The sequence below is a fragment of the Amphiura filiformis genome, chromosome 1 (assembly GCF_039555335.1).
Source record: "Amphiura filiformis chromosome 1, Afil_fr2py, whole genome shotgun sequence".
Classification (NCBI taxonomy): Eukaryota; Metazoa; Echinodermata; class Ophiuroidea; order Amphilepidida; family Amphiuridae; genus Amphiura; species Amphiura filiformis.
In genome coordinates, this window is record NC_092628.1 from 37880590 (window position 1) to 37898823 (window position 18234).

General features: G+C 36.0%; 1 pseudogene; it reads right to left on the bottom strand.

The window, feature by feature from the left end:
- Window positions 1–18234, bottom strand: part of LOC140146655 (sodium- and chloride-dependent glycine transporter 1-like) — a 115719-nt pseudogene that overhangs the window by 42778 nt on the left and 54707 nt on the right.

Consider the following 18234-nt stretch of genomic DNA (forward strand, 5'->3'; position numbering starts at 1 on the left):
AAATTTGTCCCGCCTTCAATATTTATGCTCTTCCATCCAGCAGGCAATTACATCTTAACATTAAAATATCAGACTGTGTTAAATTTAGAATCTGCTCCTCCATCATTATGATCATAATGTATTCAAATATGATATTAGAGTTTTTAACATTTTCAGAGGACAAAGAAAAATAATAAAAGAATAAGTATTCAACAGTTTGTTTAATATATTAATTAAGATTTAAAATAATAGGTTATTGGTGAAAGTTCGTGAGAAAATGTCACAGTACACACCTCTGTTGTATTTTATAACTGGTAGGACGGTAGCGTATGGCGGTATTACATAATTCAAACTGTCGTGACAACAGGAAAAAATAAATTAATAATTTGCCATCAAATCGAATATTTACTTAAATTTAGTTTGTGAGTAAGTACAATCAATCAATTATATAATTGATACAAAAATGAGTATATTCGGCGTGCATTTCGATTTTGGCTTTAGGTGTTTTGATGTTGAAATAGGGCATCGTGGCCTGAAGCGTTCGGTAGGTATTGGCCCTACAATGCATCAAATACAGTGCTGCATAGCAACGTCTTTTGTACATATTTTCCTATTTTATTTCTGCGCGCGAAGCAGAATAAATACATTATCAGCCTTTTGTAGTGTCCACGACAAGTGTGGCACACTTGCCCTTATATTGTGATTAAATATTTACTGATGTGGTACATTCATTTTAGTCTAGTAATGGTGTTTAATATAGAAATACTAGTAAACATGACATCTTAATTTTTTTTTCACGAATCCTGTCAAGGTCATCATAATTTGATTTTTGACTGGTTTATAATTATATTCATGGACATGAGATTACAATAGATTGGTAAATTACTGGCCATGAGCCCCGAATAAGTTACTTTCATAAATCTAGTTTCCAAGGAACAGAGGTACGTTGAATTGCATTATCTGAAGTAAATGGTAGGTCTAATCAGGATCTGTGGTCTAATTGGACTAATTTGAGAATGACGATCAGGACTCATTGCAAGTTTCAGAAGGCAGTATTCAGTAAAAATATCAGGTTTGTACTTTGGAGCACATTGGCTCATCGTTTAAGCAAGCACCCCAGAAGACATGGCAGACAATGGTTTACGGTGTCCAGTAATGGTAATCCAGCAGTGATGAATCTTTTCAAGGTCATCCCAACTTTATGACATGAGATACAATATATTGGTAAATTACTGTTCATAAGCCATTTTCCTAAATTAAGTTCCCAAGGTATGTTGAATCGCATTATTTGAGGTAAACATGCAAATTGTAAGTCTAATTGGCCTAATTTGAGAATGATGATCAGGACTCTTTAGAAGTTTACACCATAAGGCAATATTTTGTAAAAAAAATATAGTAGATTCTGTGGATTTGTACTTTGGAGCACACTGGCGTGTCGTTTCAGCAAGCACCATTACAGACAATGGTTTACGATGCATGACCAGTAATTAGTAGCGATGAATCTGGTCAAGGTCATTACAATTTTGACCAATTTATATCTTGGTCATGAGATACATTACATTAGTCAAAAGACCTAAGCATACTAAAGTAAATGGTAAAAGAAAACAAGACTATATATTACCATGATCGAGATGATCACAGTCATGCAATCAGAATGAAAGACGTGACACAAGAACACAACGGAATCCCAAATGAATCCAGCGCAGAAGATACCAGGAAAGTATGTAATGCGAGATGGAAAACTGGACCCCGGGAATTGGACAAGGTACAAAAGTAACGTAACAGCCATATTAATTAGAAACCTTGAACATATGAAAGGCAAAAGAACCGACGGAGTAGCCAAAACTCATCGGGCATCTATAGAAACCATTGCCAGTACAGTGCAGTATGGAATGGTTCCAGGCATGGGCGTCAATCCCGGGGGCACAGATGGGACGCCCCCTACCCCTTCGACAAAATGACCATTTTTTTCTTCTTTTCAGCCACTTTTTGCCAATTCAGGCCGATTGACCCCCCTCCCCCCCCCCCCCGCATTTCAAGCCGGATTGGCCCTAATGGTTCCAGGTAAGAGAAGGACGAATGATGAGGAAGAAACAATAGGCAGACAAGAGGGCATGCCAATTTAATATACCAGACAATGAGGTGGAAAGTGGCGGTCTGGAGAGACTCATTGTTTCCAAAAACAGTTAAAAAGTGGAACGAACTTCCTCCATCGGCAGTTAATTGTACCAGTTTAGAGAGTTTCAAAAATGCATTCAAGGAGCACTACCAAGCCAAAAGCCAAAATTAAATTTTCATTGCAAGCATCATTTACTGTTGGTACGCGTATGTGTTACTCAATTTGCTCAAAGCCAAACCCGAAAAGTAAAAATCAACTTCATTTGCAATGAGACTTTGAATTAACATTATGTTATCATGGTTATCTGGTTTAACATTGGAGGACAAATGGTTAAAGGAAACGTCATTCCACTATACCGCGTACAAAAATAGTGTGGCCTTAGACACAAACAATACGAATACGCTGGAGAAGTGATGTAATAATCGGATTATAAACTACCATAGGAATAGGTGAAAACGATTTTTGAATATGCCGCGCTGCACTGGTACGTACACGCGGTACCTCTGCATTGAACCATATCATGCTGATCACTCGCACCTTAGTGCAGCGCGATGTATTCAAAAATCGTTTTCACCTATTGCTATGGTAGTTAATCGGATTATTACATCACTTCGCCAGCGTTGTGGTTTGAATTTACTTTGAAATGCTACTTCCTTCAAAATCTCTTTGATAATGTTACGTTTCAAGTAGTTTTCCTCAAGTGTGCCATTATTCGTTTTCGACGGAAATAATTTACATGCTAAGAAATATTAGTATTTCAGCTAAATGTTGGTAGGTCTTTTTTATTTTTATATATCAATAGGCCTATATCTAATTTATGAAGCGATCTTCAACATACAATCCATAAAAACAGGCAGTAGCTCTAAACAAAGAAATATTTAATTTTTAAGGACCCGGTTTTCTTTTATGTATTACTGAGCTCAATCATCTGAGCCTCAGAAAGGTTTCACACACCATAATAACAAATTCAAACGATTGGGATAAATAGTACATAATTATGAGGAAATTCATTTCGTGACATGGATATTTTTCCAAAATTGGCCAACTTTAATGCGCGCGCTTTTCAATTCACTGTTATGGTTACATGCACAGTGTGGCAGAATTATCATGATTATTGTGCAGCTACTGTGACATCTCTATAAATATTACAGTAACAACTGTCTTTGTTCCTATCTGTTTTTGAAATAAATGATTTCAATAATCAGCTGATAATATGTAATATACTGCAGTGGAAACAATGTGCATTCTGAAAATAGGCATTATGCCATATTAAAAATATATATATATTTATTTTAACAGTGGATAGTGTACGAATGTTTGTGAACTATATAAAACATTGAAAAATGTTGAACCGAACTACAAACCACTTTATTTTAAACCTATTATGAGCACTAAATAGTGCATGACTGCATTATGATAATTAATTTAAACTATAGGGCACTTCTTGCACCGTACTCGTCAATTATACCGTATTTTGTCTGCGAATACGTCTTTTTCAGCGCTATGAAAAAGCACACATATACTATAAACTATTGAAACATAATGTGATCTGAAATCTTTTAAGATGTGAGCTTTTGATATGTTGTTGTGGTGGTACAGGACCGTATCTTACAAAAATACATCCACGTATGGAATACGTCTACATGATGGGCACTCATTAGGAAACGAATTTGGAGAAAACCTGTTGATAAAATACTATGCTGAGCCATCAGCCTGGGTGGTTCATGCTCCAGTAATTTCAGATGATTGAGCTCAGTAATACATCAAAGAATGTCTTCCAATTCATGAAAACAAATAGATAATCAGCTTGTCGGATTAAAAGCTTAGAGGGAAGGTCTTGCTGCTCAGCGAGTGTTTGTAAATTATCAGAAGGTTTTCTCCAAATTCATTCTCGTAATGTAAATGCATAAACATGACAAATGGGTGAATCAATTGGAATGTTCCTTGCCGTTTCTCAGAAATTAAATTACGTTCGAAATAACTTCGATAAGTAAATTATGTGTCCCAAATTGTTTTAGCGCTGTATGTGCACGTTATAAAACTACCAAAGCTCATGCATATTTATTTGCGTTGTAAAAGACCAGTTGACAACAGGTAGACGACCCGCGGGATATAAGAGGAATCTTCAGAAACCATCTAACGAAAAGAAAGTTTTAACTAAAGCGAGATATAGAGTCTGTGCGTTTAACATCACAGAACTGAATCATAAATAGGGATCGGAAATTGATGTCTCAAGTAATTTGTGGAACACTTTATTGTGCATGTTTTAATAAAAGCTAATAAAAATGGTTGAGTGGTGTACCTGAGAATGGGTGAAATGGAGTTGGCTCTGCACTAACCATGCTAACGTAATATCACAATGGAAATGGCTCACCAGATGCCTGTCTGACCTATCTATTCCCTATACATGTAGCTCAATCGGTGAAAGTGCAGTGAAAATAATAATATCAATCTATAGGGGCCTAATTATTATAGAGTACTACGTGGATGCATTTGCTGTTTGCATATTCAAAACAATTGATTGTTGGTTTAATAAAACCCATGCACATCATATCAATTTGTAAGCGTTATTTAGCAAAGTCATAGTTCATTGAATTTACAACCGTATAACAAAACAGGCGAAATAATAACTTTTTCCACAAGATTTTTTTTTTTTGGGGGGTTCTACCTAGAGGAACTATAGTTATTAATATCTCTATTAAGAACACACTATTTTATACATCAACCTGAATTCATTGTTTAAAACAAAAACATCGGGAAACACGAGAAGAAAGCGAGCGCAGCCTTGTTGCACGTTTGCCACTCTAAAATTGCATACATCTAAAAAGATGACTGATTACAGTATCATCTCTGCTACCCACAGAGGTATTATATTGATAAGATGAATTTATTAAAATCAACCATTTCATATATTAATCATGCATTTATGGATAGCGACAACTCTGTTGTAAATAATGTATGATAGTTTGAACATAGGGTATCCGTCAATACTAATTCCAGTGTTCAATCAACATATGATCACATCCATTACCACGATCACAATGCATTCATAGCTACAAACGGTCTGTCATTATCCTGAAAAATAAAACTCACCCGCGATGTGTTACTAATTTCAAACATGACCTTACCATGCTTACCATTTGTATTGTTCTTTCGAGTTCATTCCATGAGTAAAATAATTGCGATGTAATCATGTAAAAGAATTTATTGTGATGCAAATATAAAAAAAAAAAAAAAAAACTGCTATGCAACGCTATGTGATATGACAATTGAAAAAAGGCACGGTTCATAACTATCGTGTGACACGATGTATTTTTAAATTTCTAATAAATGGAGGTTCCATGGGACCCACAATTTAGTTTTTCTGAGATTGCACGTTTACTCGCGGATTTGTTTATTTTTTTCGACCGGTTTTTGTTTTTAATGACGGATTGTTAAATCTGATATACCGTAGTAATTAGCGTGGGTCCCTAGGAACCCCCTCCCATAGCACAAAGGGGAGGGTCGATTTACATATTAAATGAAACATTACGGTAACCATGTTAATTTTCCTGTTGATATACACAGGTATTTGTAAACAAACATAAGTAAACGATATATATAAATCCACTTATCCCTTTATATGCTGAATGAGTTTTTTACATTTTGACATACTGTACGAACACCATGATGCAGTCATGTCTACAGTAGAATTCATCTCGACCTTTGCAGGACTTAACCCCATTAAAAGCTATTAAACCAAGATAACACTCATTGAAACAGCTCAACTGATTAAATCGGATCTTCTCTGGCTGTGCACATGTGACTGTTTTCATGTGCGATATCGCAATAAAGTTTGCGTATTATAGCTTCAGTTGGGTAACCGATTATAAAGGAAACGAAAGGAAACAATGGTATGTGTACTTTTGTTCACGAAATGAGACAATGGCGTGCTTTTTGTAAACAGCATTCTTGAAAATGAGCAACATAATGATTGTTGACTTAACACGGTTTGGAAATAATTTCTTCATATTTTTGGTGTTATCTGTCGTTTACATATCCTTCCTAAAACACAAAAGTACGACCCTCTCCAAACACCTAAATTAGCTAAAAATTTAGGACATGTTACAAAACTATATTGTCTAGAATTTTAGAAGAGTACTTTTAATATTGGCCGGTTATTTTTCACACAGCGACGTTAACTAGGCAATGTACTATTACCTATAACATTAACTAAAACACCAAAGTACGAATATTTCCAAACATCTAAATCAGCTAAAAATTTAGGACATGTTAAAAACTATATTTTCTAGAACTTTAGAAGAGTACTTTTAATATTGGCCGGTTATTTTTCACACAGCGACGTTAACTAGTCATATCCCCATACTTTTAACGTAGGGCTATTTGTAGAGGTCACGCGTCAATGGGAAAGAGCACTGTGTATTGTGTATAGGAAAACGGACAGTAACTGCAGTATGCCTGTATTAAAATCCTAGGGAAGAAGTTCAGCAGAAATCATTAAACTATAGGGTCCATAACTTATAAGTCCCCACCCCTCAATACTTTTTTTAAGTGAATCGAAAAATATTTGACGAAATGCAAACGTGTAAAAAGGTATGGGTAGCCTAACTTAATTTGAACGCACAGATACGATTCTGAACATGCGGTCCATACACGTCCAATCTTATTGATCAATATCAAAGACCCTAGATACAAGAGTGGATACAAAATCTACCTCCGAACACGCATAATGGTAGCTTTTGTATCCACTCCTGCATCTAGGTTCCTCAATATTGACCAATATTTTGATCGTGTTTGTAGGCATATCACAATATAATTGTGTGTATAATTTTCTATCACTGTGGTTCGTGTATACGTCTATAATGCGGCCCATACACGTTCAATTTATTGATCAATATCAAAGACCCTTGATACAAGAGTGGATATAAAATGTACACACACAATGTTAGATTTTGTATCCACTCCTGCATCTAGGGTCCGCAATATTGATCATTCATACACTCTTATATCAAAGCAGCCAATCAGAAAAGCTGTTAGAAAAGTACGAAACATGCATTGATTGTGTATATTGTGCACTCCGCGTACTACGCGCAGTGTTTTATAGGTTAATAAACTTGTATTACTTATTGCTCGAGAAATTAGACAAAATAATGCACTTGCGCTGATGTTGATGCGTCTAAAGCACTCCCCCCTTCGGAGCTCGTGCATTAGACGCATCAACATCAGCACGCGTGCATTATTTTGTCTAATTTCTCTCCCAATAAGTAATACGCGTTCATTAACCTATAAATAACATTGATCGTGCATGGGCCGCACTATAAGTCTATAGGACGTTGGCATCAACAAAACACAAAAATGTCCTTAAGGCGATATAATACCCTGATTTTCATCAGTACCCTTCTTCTTTTTTTTGTTGCAAATTTATGAAGTATATAAATATGTTCATCATCTCATGTCCTGAACTTATAAAATATCTCTACATACAAAGTGGTTTTAAACCATTTTAGAAAATCATTTTAGCCCTATATATATTTATGTTTACTGTATCCTGGTAACTGAGATGTGTGTTTCATAACAAACCATAATTTATTCTATTGAACATGTCCAAGTAGAATACATGAATAGAATACATTAAATCCTTTGTTATACGCTGGCGAAGTTACGTAATAAATCCGATTAACTACCATAGCAATAGGTGAAAACAATTTTGAACATATCGCGCTGCACTACAAGCAGATTGAACTAATCACCTGTGTATGTCTGCAATCATAGATTGAACACAATACTGGTCTTTTCAAAGATACTAATCTTACAGGTGCAAGTGATCAGCATGATATGGTTCAATGAGAGGAACCATGTGAACGTATCAGTGCAGCGCGGTATATTCAAAAATTGTTTTCACCTATTGCTATGGTAGTTAATCCGATTATTACGTAACTTCGCCAGCGTATACTATCTATAGAAATGTACTCACTGATTATAACACTGAATAAATTAAATAGGCCTAATCTCTTCCACATAGACAATTTAATACTACACCATGTATGTATCTTCTATAATGTGTTGTTAGGAAAAGAGATTAAAAAAGGCTATAAGGTCATCAAAGGTCAGGTTATAGGTCAATTGGTTCAGGTCAAATTCAGGCATCAATTTTGAATACATGTGATAGTCTGTGATATCATACATGTCATAATGAGGCATCAATTTTGATATTTTGTCTGTTACTGGATATATAATGGAAATGTGTGAGGTGGATATACTACAATACCTTGGGATGTAAATGGTGAGTACAATTTAGATTGCCTAGTTGAGATGGATTGGGCAAATAAATATAAAATAGTTACCAAAATCACAAAAATGAAGCTTACGGAAAACTACCCAATATGGTGGTATAGGTGACAAGAAATACAATTTTTTCAACATTGCTGTAGTGTGGTTGTGGTAACCTGTTACCTATGGCTTAATTAAGTTTCAGTGACATAGTGTCGCAAGTTCAAAATACAAAATATAGCTCAACATTGAAAATAGAAGCATTTTAACCGGTTCGTTTTTGATAGTTGTGGAGCACCAAGTTCATGAAGTCATAAAAGAAATCAGGGACCACTTATTCACATTTTACATATCAACATTATTTCCCTAATGTGTTTGCAACACATATCCAAAAGTTTAACGAAATCCGTTGATAGTAAGCTTTCCAAAATGAAGTGAATTTAAAACATCAGTGATGTACCACTTTTTGGCTTATACCATTAGAAGCATGCACGCGTCATTGATACTGATGCCACCAATTGAACGAGAAGATTTGCCCCTTCATTTTGCATACCACTTTGTCCAATTTCTTTTTCTCGTTTCTTCACAAAAAAAAAAAAAAAAAAAAAAAAAAAATGCAATGGGTGTAGTACCCCCTTAAAACGTTTATTCAATAAAGTTTTGATAACTTTTAAATGTCAGGTCATATAAAGATCATGGTTACGTTATTAAACGCATTTCAGCAAAATCTTTTGTCAACAGTTAAATAACAGTGGCTCCGGAACCGGAGGGCCCAGGGGGTCCGGCCCCAATAATTTTGGTGGCTATGGAAAAGTACCATTGGGGCCCCCAATAGTTTTGGCCAGGTGCCATTGGGCCCCCAATATTTAAAATCTTCCGGAGCCCCTGAATAACATTCTATTATAGTTTGTTTTCAGCAGAGTACTTCAGTGGTCTGCCAATTTGGCGCAGTTTATGGCGTATATACGGAAGTGGGGTTCTGATTGGCTAATTGAATCACATCATCATCACATCTGTACCTCATTCGCTGGTCCGGCTGCGTAACATCGCGTGACCTAGTTCTTTTTATGCGGTAAATCAGACAGAGCAGACGGACAACGCTCAAGTACATGTAATTTGCTGTGTTTTGCATCAGCATCGCCGGTCACCTTTTCAAAAATGTATTTATGAATGTTACTAGAACATTTTTATACCCTTTATACGTTGTGTGTTTGCTGGGTAGTTCGCGGTCATAGTGGGTCCCATGCAACCTTTATATGACCTCTTGTGTATTTGCCTGTAGGCTGGTATAAAGTATCGGATAAAGAACTGAATCTGTATGTTTTTGAAAAACATGAACATGATGAAACGATTTCGACACAGTTCGATTCAATATACATTAGTTAAAAATGTGCTATTACAGTTGAAATCCAAACACCCTATGGAAGACGTGACATTAACCTCTCACGCAGTGGGTGTAGATTTCAATTGGAGTCATCCATCTAAAAGGTAACCCAATTTGAAATGTGTCTTCCATCATAGACCATAGGGGTGTATGGATTTCAACTGGAATCGCCCAGTCCGATACTTATGTCATTGACAGATCATGACAAGCTGCTATACATACATGTTGTACATGCTTAACGTTTGTCCATGTGTTTGACTTACCTTTAACCTTTTCTTTATGGGGCTATGTAAAAGGAACAACTTAAAAGATCTATGATGAACGTAAGCTTCGTTTCCATATGAATTTGTAAGCGCTCTTTAGCAAAGTCACTGATAGTTCATTGAATTTAAAACCGTATGACAAAGCAGGTGAAAATGGGAACTTTTTGCACAAGATTTGCAATTTGCTCATTAAAACGAGGCTAGCATAGGCTTAGGGGAGGGGGTGGGCTCAGCCCCGTCAATAATTTTGGTGCGGGGGCTCGAATACCCTTCAGCTACCCCCCCCAATAATTCCAGGTGAAGTGAAAAAATGTCATCTCAAACCAAGAAAAATTGGTGTTTTTGACGTATTTTTTGCAAAATTTCTGACACCTCGAAGTAAAATTTATAAATCTAACCACACATTTTTTCCCCAAAATACCTAAAATTATTAGATCTTTTTGGAAAAAAAGGTAGGGCCTATATCTTTAATACGAAAAGTCCGCAAAATGTTCAAATGATCGTCGGCTTTTCCTCCCAGCTACCTATACTTCAAGTAAATATCATTAGATTTATTATTTTACTTTGAAGACTGCTAAATGTTAAAATATCCATTTTAATAATTTGCCATAAAATTTGTATTATATCGTGGATTTCAAAAAAATCAAAATTATTTGATATCAGAAGGACATTCTTCGCAGAATGCAATTCGATATGTCGGATGTGCTCTCATGTTTGCAGTAGAGCTCTTCTAGCCTTCAAAGAGAGATGTTTAGAGCATTAGAATGTAAAGAGAGAGTGGTCAACTATAAGGAGAGATGAAAATCACTCTCATATCAGATTTAAGGAGAGCAGTAGAAAGCAATAATGCTCTCGCTCTCCTCAAAAGGCAGTCCTTGAATTTAGTAACTCCTCGTTCATGTCGTAAGAGAATAACTGCCCAATATGTCTTTACTATAAACGCCGTTTTGCATTGATTTTATGCGCTATTTTAACCTTTTTTAATAGGGCGAACTAAAATTACCCCACCATATGGGCGAACTTGCCCCATGCAGCATGGGTGAACTTGCCCCACTTTGCCACTTCGCTAGCCTTAATCATGTTAATATATGAATGCACTGTGATATGGGAAAGTTTTCAGTGTTTTGTCTTGTCACTTGTCCTGCATGTTTGTGTGTGGGGTGTCTGGGTGGGGATTTGTGTTTTGTGTAGAAAATCCCTGGTCTAATTTTTTGATGCACTCGTAACCAACATGAGTTGCTTGATCTTATTATGCATGTTGTATGGTGCTGATTCTGCCCACCCATGGCAGGGGGACCCAACAGTTGCCTTTGTGTTTTCATGCTTTTGCTGGGCTACCACTTCTTTTTCTGCTTGCCTTTTTCATCACTCTTGGTAGCGTAGCATTTGCTCTTTTTTTAATATTGGTTGGGTCCTGTTGTCGTGGTGGGGCAGTATTATTTAAATCTCATTGTCATAATCTGATTGTATCTTTGCATATCTATCTTGGTTACCGTAATTAAGTTGGGGTCTGGTGGACCATGTCTGTATGTTCTTTTTCCCTTCCACCAGGCCCAAGTACAGGTGAATAAAAATGGGAAAAAAAAAAAAAAAAAAAAAAAAAAATGTTAATACTCTTGCAATTGTACGGCGCGGCTTACAGTCCTGAGATAGGGGTCGTATTAAAAATGTAAAAAGACATAGGGCTTTTACATGGGCCTATCACATCCATTAAATCTCTCCGGTCGCTAATTTAGACCCCCTTGATTTATAATGTATTTTAAATACATTATAAAACATCATGATAATTAAAACACAAGAGGAAATGGGATACTATCATTAATCCTTTTGCATCCACTTCATCTTCATGAAAAACTGTTTAATCTCGGGTTTGAATCACGACACTATATAAGATATTTGAACAATATCTATGATATGAATGGCTTTTACCATATATTTGTATGTTTATTGTTTACTATAGCTTTTACTGTGGGCTTTTACATGCTAGACGTGGCGTAGTTTCAGCCTAATATTTTGCTACCGATTTTTACGTTGCTTCATTTTCAAAGACGTTCATCCAGACCTATCAGGGAAGTTAATGTTGGCACACTCTGGCATACTAAATTATGTATAAAAATCGCACTTTTTCCATTGGGCTCCCAGTCTGCCCAACATTGATTTAGGGGCAATGGGGGAGGGAATGGAAAAGGGGAAGGTTTGCACCTCGTCTCAAACATATACTAATTTCACTTGACTATCAGAGCGGTAGTGAAGAATTCCACCATATTGTCAAGGTGTGCATGCCAACTATTTATTTCCTTGATTGTATGTAGCCTCATCCTTGGCCCGAATCCTTGGCATATCTGATCATAGACCCATATTCTGATGCACATCCTTCGAACATTGCATGGTTCACCTGTTCCCCAAATAAACTTTAAACGAATAACTCGATTCAGTCGACTGCCAATTTGAACATGACCACTATTCCCCGGTGCAATGCTAGCAACTATAAATTGGCGGTGGTTATATTCACCGTTTTGTTTTATTAAAAAAACTGAAGAAAGTGAAAAAAAAGATGTGGCTTTGACCACATCTGTGCTTTGACATTTCACCTCCAACCGTTCCATCTCGTATACATGCTATAGGCCTACACTGTACAAATTTGCCCGTATTTTTTACGGTACAATATCTGGGCCAAATGGCAACTAAAAAAAACGACGATTTTACAAGTATTTCGTTTTACAAGTATTTCACCGTATAATTAGCATATATACGGAAATTGCCGTAAAAGTACGGTAGAATGCCCATAATCCTGTAAAAAATACGGTAGAAAGTGCGTATGTTTTACAGTATTCCTCCTAGCAACTATATTGATCAACATTTTACCGTTAGAATTACAGTTGTTGCCGTTAAACTATAAACTGTACATTATCCGTCAGGACAAATGTATGCAACACTTTACAGTAAAGTTTACACACACAAAAATAAACAAATACAGTAACGGTACTATATAATGCCTATTTTATGTGAAATAGTAATTCAATTTTACGGCAAATAGCCGTATTAGTTTACGGGAAAGTGCCGTAAAATAACGATAATATTGTATTATAATGTCCGTATTTGCATGATTGCATCTATGATTGATTCCAACACAACAGACCTGTAACCACCCATATAATTTACAACAAAAAAATCAGTGCATTTACACGATATTATACTTACATATTTACGTTGATGTGGTCAAACGTAGTTCTACAGGTATTGTAGTGATCCCAACTCGAGTTTCCTTACTTTGTTTGAGCCATTATGAAAAACTGCAAAGATATATAAAACCAGGAGATAAAATAAGCAAAACTGTAACGAACTCGCTTCTCGGTGGTGTAACATGTGGCATTAGTATTGTGTGTGACGTACTTGAACTTGAGTATTGAACGTGAGCAGCAAGTCAGCAGCCAGCACAACCTCGTAACATAATCCACACAAGTTTCTATGATGTAAGGAGCGAAAAGTCACCCCAGGGTGATCACAGTTGGCATAAGGTACAGCAGTAGCATAGTTTTGTGGTAGAGAGATGTCACTGGAGATCCAACCTCACTGCCAAAAATCAGTTTGATCACAATGACCTTGACCTTATGTAATTTGCCTTAAAATTAAAGATAAAATGTTTTAAAGATGTCACTCATTTTTCACACAAGTTCAACAATCTGGCCGGTGGTGGTATTTTTGATAAGAAAATAAACCATTGCTCATGAAATTTAATTTTACAAATAGGCCCGGGCAAATAGGAAGGAATCAAGTTGTGATCATTTCCATAGATAACCACATACATTTATTGTGTTCATATGCCGATATATCATGTATTTAATTTAATGAAGTCATGATGATAGAGAACTATGCGAAACCTATTAACAAGAACTAGGACGTTTGACCCCTACCGGGATCGGGACCCTACATTGTTGGAAACTAAAAAACAAATTATAGGCCTACCTCCCGGGGGGCACTCAACTTTGGAAGTGACGGTATGTGCCTGTCAATAGGCCCCCTCTTTTGAAGTCGACTATATCCGATGACCCCCTTTTTTTTTAAGCCATACCCGATGACCCCCCTTTTTTTAGTTGCGGCTACCCAATGACCCCCTTTTTTTGGTTGCGGCTACCCAATGACCTTTCTAGAATAGCATCATCAAAATGTAACAAAAAAAAGGCCGAAACTGTCAAATTTTGCTCCATTTTTTCAAAATTATGCCGAAATTTTCAAAATTTTGCTCCATTTTTTCAAAATTTTCTACCCGATGACCCTTTTTTTAAAAATCTTATACTCGATGACCCCCTTTTTCAAAATATTGTACCCAATGACCCCTTTTTTATTTTGTTTGTACCCAATGACCCCTTTTTTAAAATAACGCTTTGTACCCGATAGGCCCCTACTTCGCGACTCCGGTAGGCACATACCCGTCACTTCCAAAGTTGAGTGCCCCCCCGGGGCCTACCTATATACAGGAGAGCAAAGAAAACGGGCTGAAGCGAGATTCGAACCAGCGAACCAGAGGCTAACCAGCTGAGAGTACGTTGTTCCACCCCCTGGTGCACACACACTCCCGCTATAAAATATCAAGTTAGCACATTTTGGTGCAATCAGTGACGTTTTTGGACACATGCCTTGGTTTGTCAATTCATACACTTTTAATAGGCTTAATTTATTCTCAAAATCTGATCTTCCCTGGTCATATGTCATCTATCAGTATAAAATGATGATGGGGCCATTGGGTATAACAAAATGGAAAAGGGGGTCATTGGGTATAAAGTTTTGAGAAATTGCTGAAATAAGAGTATTTGAAAGTTTCCGCATAATATTTTGTGGCATTTTGATGAAAAAAATGATATCGAATCCGCAACATATCCGTGTGTAATTTTAGCTAATAAAGACGTGTATTCGCTTTTACTCGCTTTTGAGCACGGTTGAGATATTTGCAAGTCCACAGTGGGCGCTATAATAAAACATGAATATATAAAGGCAGTTGACCATTTTGTATCCCCGAAATCCTATAAAGAATCCGAGAAGCCAGGGCGAGAAATGCAATGGAAATTGATTACTACACTCGCAATAATAACTAAAAGGACAAGAATCTTTGTATGAGGCTCGGATAGCATCGTTTGCACAGTATCATAAAATACTAAGTAATTAAAATTTGTATCATATCGCGAACTTCAAAAAATCAAAATTATATAATATCAGAAGGACATCCTTCGTATTCAGAATGCAATTCGATATGTCTGATGCGCTCTCATGTCCCACAAAAAATACTGTGCAAATGTTGCTATCTGGGCCCTTATATGTGTTAATATTCACAAAACTTAGTTTGTAGTAAAATGCTCGCGGTGACCACTTCGACTCGCCCGGATAGGTGTATATAATTGCTTCTAAAATAAATATAATATATACATACATTTTAAATTTATTTTGTTTCCTAATCCTAGTGATTTATAAAATTAAGTGGAAGAAAAGGAATTTGTATGTTGGTTATATATAACAAAATATTGAATGTTTTTATTCGTTCAATGGAAAGCATGTTTTCATTCGGTGAAATACGAACTGTTCCATTCAACTCGGCAAAGCCTCATGGAATGAAACAGTCCATATTTCACCCCGTGAAATTTTCTTACCATTGTATTCATAAACATTAAATATTTGTATAACATACCTTATTTCAAAAAATAAAACGTTCAAGTTGCACTCAGTAATGTGAATAATGAACACATTCAATTTGCTCCTTCACACATTTTGCGATAATGAAGACATTCACTTTGGAAAAGCTTCATTCCTCAATATTTTTACATATATACCTTCTGGTATACGTGCACATGGATGCTTTAAATATAATTGAAAGTCTATTGTAAGATGTCCTTGTAAATAACTATCTTTGTAGAACCACTATAATTAAATCTTGACATGCAGCAATTATTACCTCTTTTGTTCGCAAATTTGATATGATTTTCTTGTGAACACCACCAGCGAGGAACGGACGGTGTGTTTTCCAGCCCGGTAATTTTGTTACCAAATTATGAAATTGAATTTGTATACAATTTCCATCCTGGTCATTTAAAAGAAAAACAGCCCCAACTAAAATGAATAAAAATACCTGTAATTTAGTTATTTTATATATGTAGCCTATAACCATGATAACCAACAACCACCGCTCCTGCATATTTGACACTGTTTGATTTTAAATATTTTTTTAAATATTTGTCTGTAGAATTTTCATATATCATTAAATAGATATTATCAAATAAATAAATTTATTATTAAAGGAGTATTTCGTGATCCTAGCATCCTCTATTCATGTCATTTTTCATTAGATATCCACGAAAAAACCCTATTCCCAAAATTTCAGTTGATTCCGATTTTGCGTTCGCGAGTTATGCATGATTATGTGTATTACACTGCTCCATAGACAATGCGTTGTAATTTCGTTCTGGTGCACCAGAACGAAATTCAAATTTCACGATATCTTTGCTAAACGAATTAATCTGCAAGAAATATTTTGTACATAAACATTATGTAGCCAGAGGTTTCCAGTGACATAAAAATCTCAACTTTTTTTGAGAAAAGTGGGGGGATGAGGCTGTGGATCACGAAATGCCCCTTTAATAGATCAGCAATCTCGACGCGCGAGTGTTTAATTGTCATGTTTGGACAACTAATATTGTAGTATTAATAAAACGTAATTCTGTCCTTTACCATTTTGACCACGTAATCTTTCAGAGGACGTTTTAAAGCAATCCCGTCATACACTCTACATTTCAAGGATTTAAAATAAATCCTAAAGGATTGTGATTAGCATTATAGGGATTACAAGTGCTTTACGGTATTTCATCACGTTTTTATTTCAGGTCACTTCCTATACGAACTACAAACTGTAACAAAATGTATACAATGTAGTATGTAGATGGAATTCCACGGTATTCTGCCATTAATTAACATGATTCAGATTGTTATCAACGCAGATGAAATAGACCATATCAAAAAATTAAGATATTCTATAAACGAATTCTATAACGCTGCATCCACCATGAGAATGTCAGGCTATATTGGAGTTTTTGAAACCTATAAAATAATATATTCTGGAGAGAAAACTTTGAAAATCATCAATCAATGACGACGTTCAGAACTAAGTTTAAGCGAGATAAGCGCGCGCTCAAGAAGCCCTGCATCCAAAGGATAGATCATACATTTCCGTGCAACAATAAAATCCATTGAAACTTCTAGCAAGTCACTCTTTCCTGGGGAAGTGGGGCGGGCTTACGATTGATGTAAAGGTATTTTCACAACATGCAATGGATTTAAATCTCTTTCACCACAACCCAGTTTTTCTAAAATTTAGAAAACTTTTCAAATGAAACTAACCATATTCAGATGTTGCTCTGGATGCACTTTACATTGAATGTTTCATTCACAGGATATGATCTCTCTTCTGACAAAATTATGACAGAGAAATCGATGTCAGAATTATTGGTTAAATAACATGTCAATTTTTACTTTAAACTATTATGTTAGTTAGAAACTTCTGTTCATCATGGTTCATATTCATTCATTAGATCTACTGGCCAGATGACCAATGATTTATTATTTTGATCGCTACATCAAATGCGATCTGTTGTCTTTTGGAAAATAGTACAGATCTGCGAACCATTGCGTAAACAATTTGCGTGTTATTTAAAAGGTGCCCTGTAAATGTGTGCCAGAAATTGCTTACCCAAGTTACCCACTCCCCTCGGCCTCCCAAAAATTGCTACCCCCCTCGACTTGCCAAAATATCTTTGCCTCCCCCCAATTTTACACTCCCCCGGGCACATAATCATGTTAATGTGGGGTTCTGATCAAATTAACCTCCTAGCCTAAGAAGTGCCTATTTTTTGTTTCTTTTGCTCCATATATTTTACCATTTTATGGCAAATTCTGTCGCCAATAGGCGGTGGATTCACATCAAAAAAAATTTTTTGGCACCCCCATGTCAGACAGAAATCTACGCCACTTATTTTGCTTAGTTGGTTGCAAATTATTGAAACAATTATATACAGTAAAATGGTAACAGTAAAAAATATTAATTAAATTAATCAACTTGGTAAAACCTTCAGTCTCGTTTTATGAACATTTTTTTTTTCAAATCAAGATAAAACTAGAGCGGTTCTCGGCTTTCGCGGTTCTCGGCATTCGCGGTTCTCGGTAGTGTGGGTTGGTCC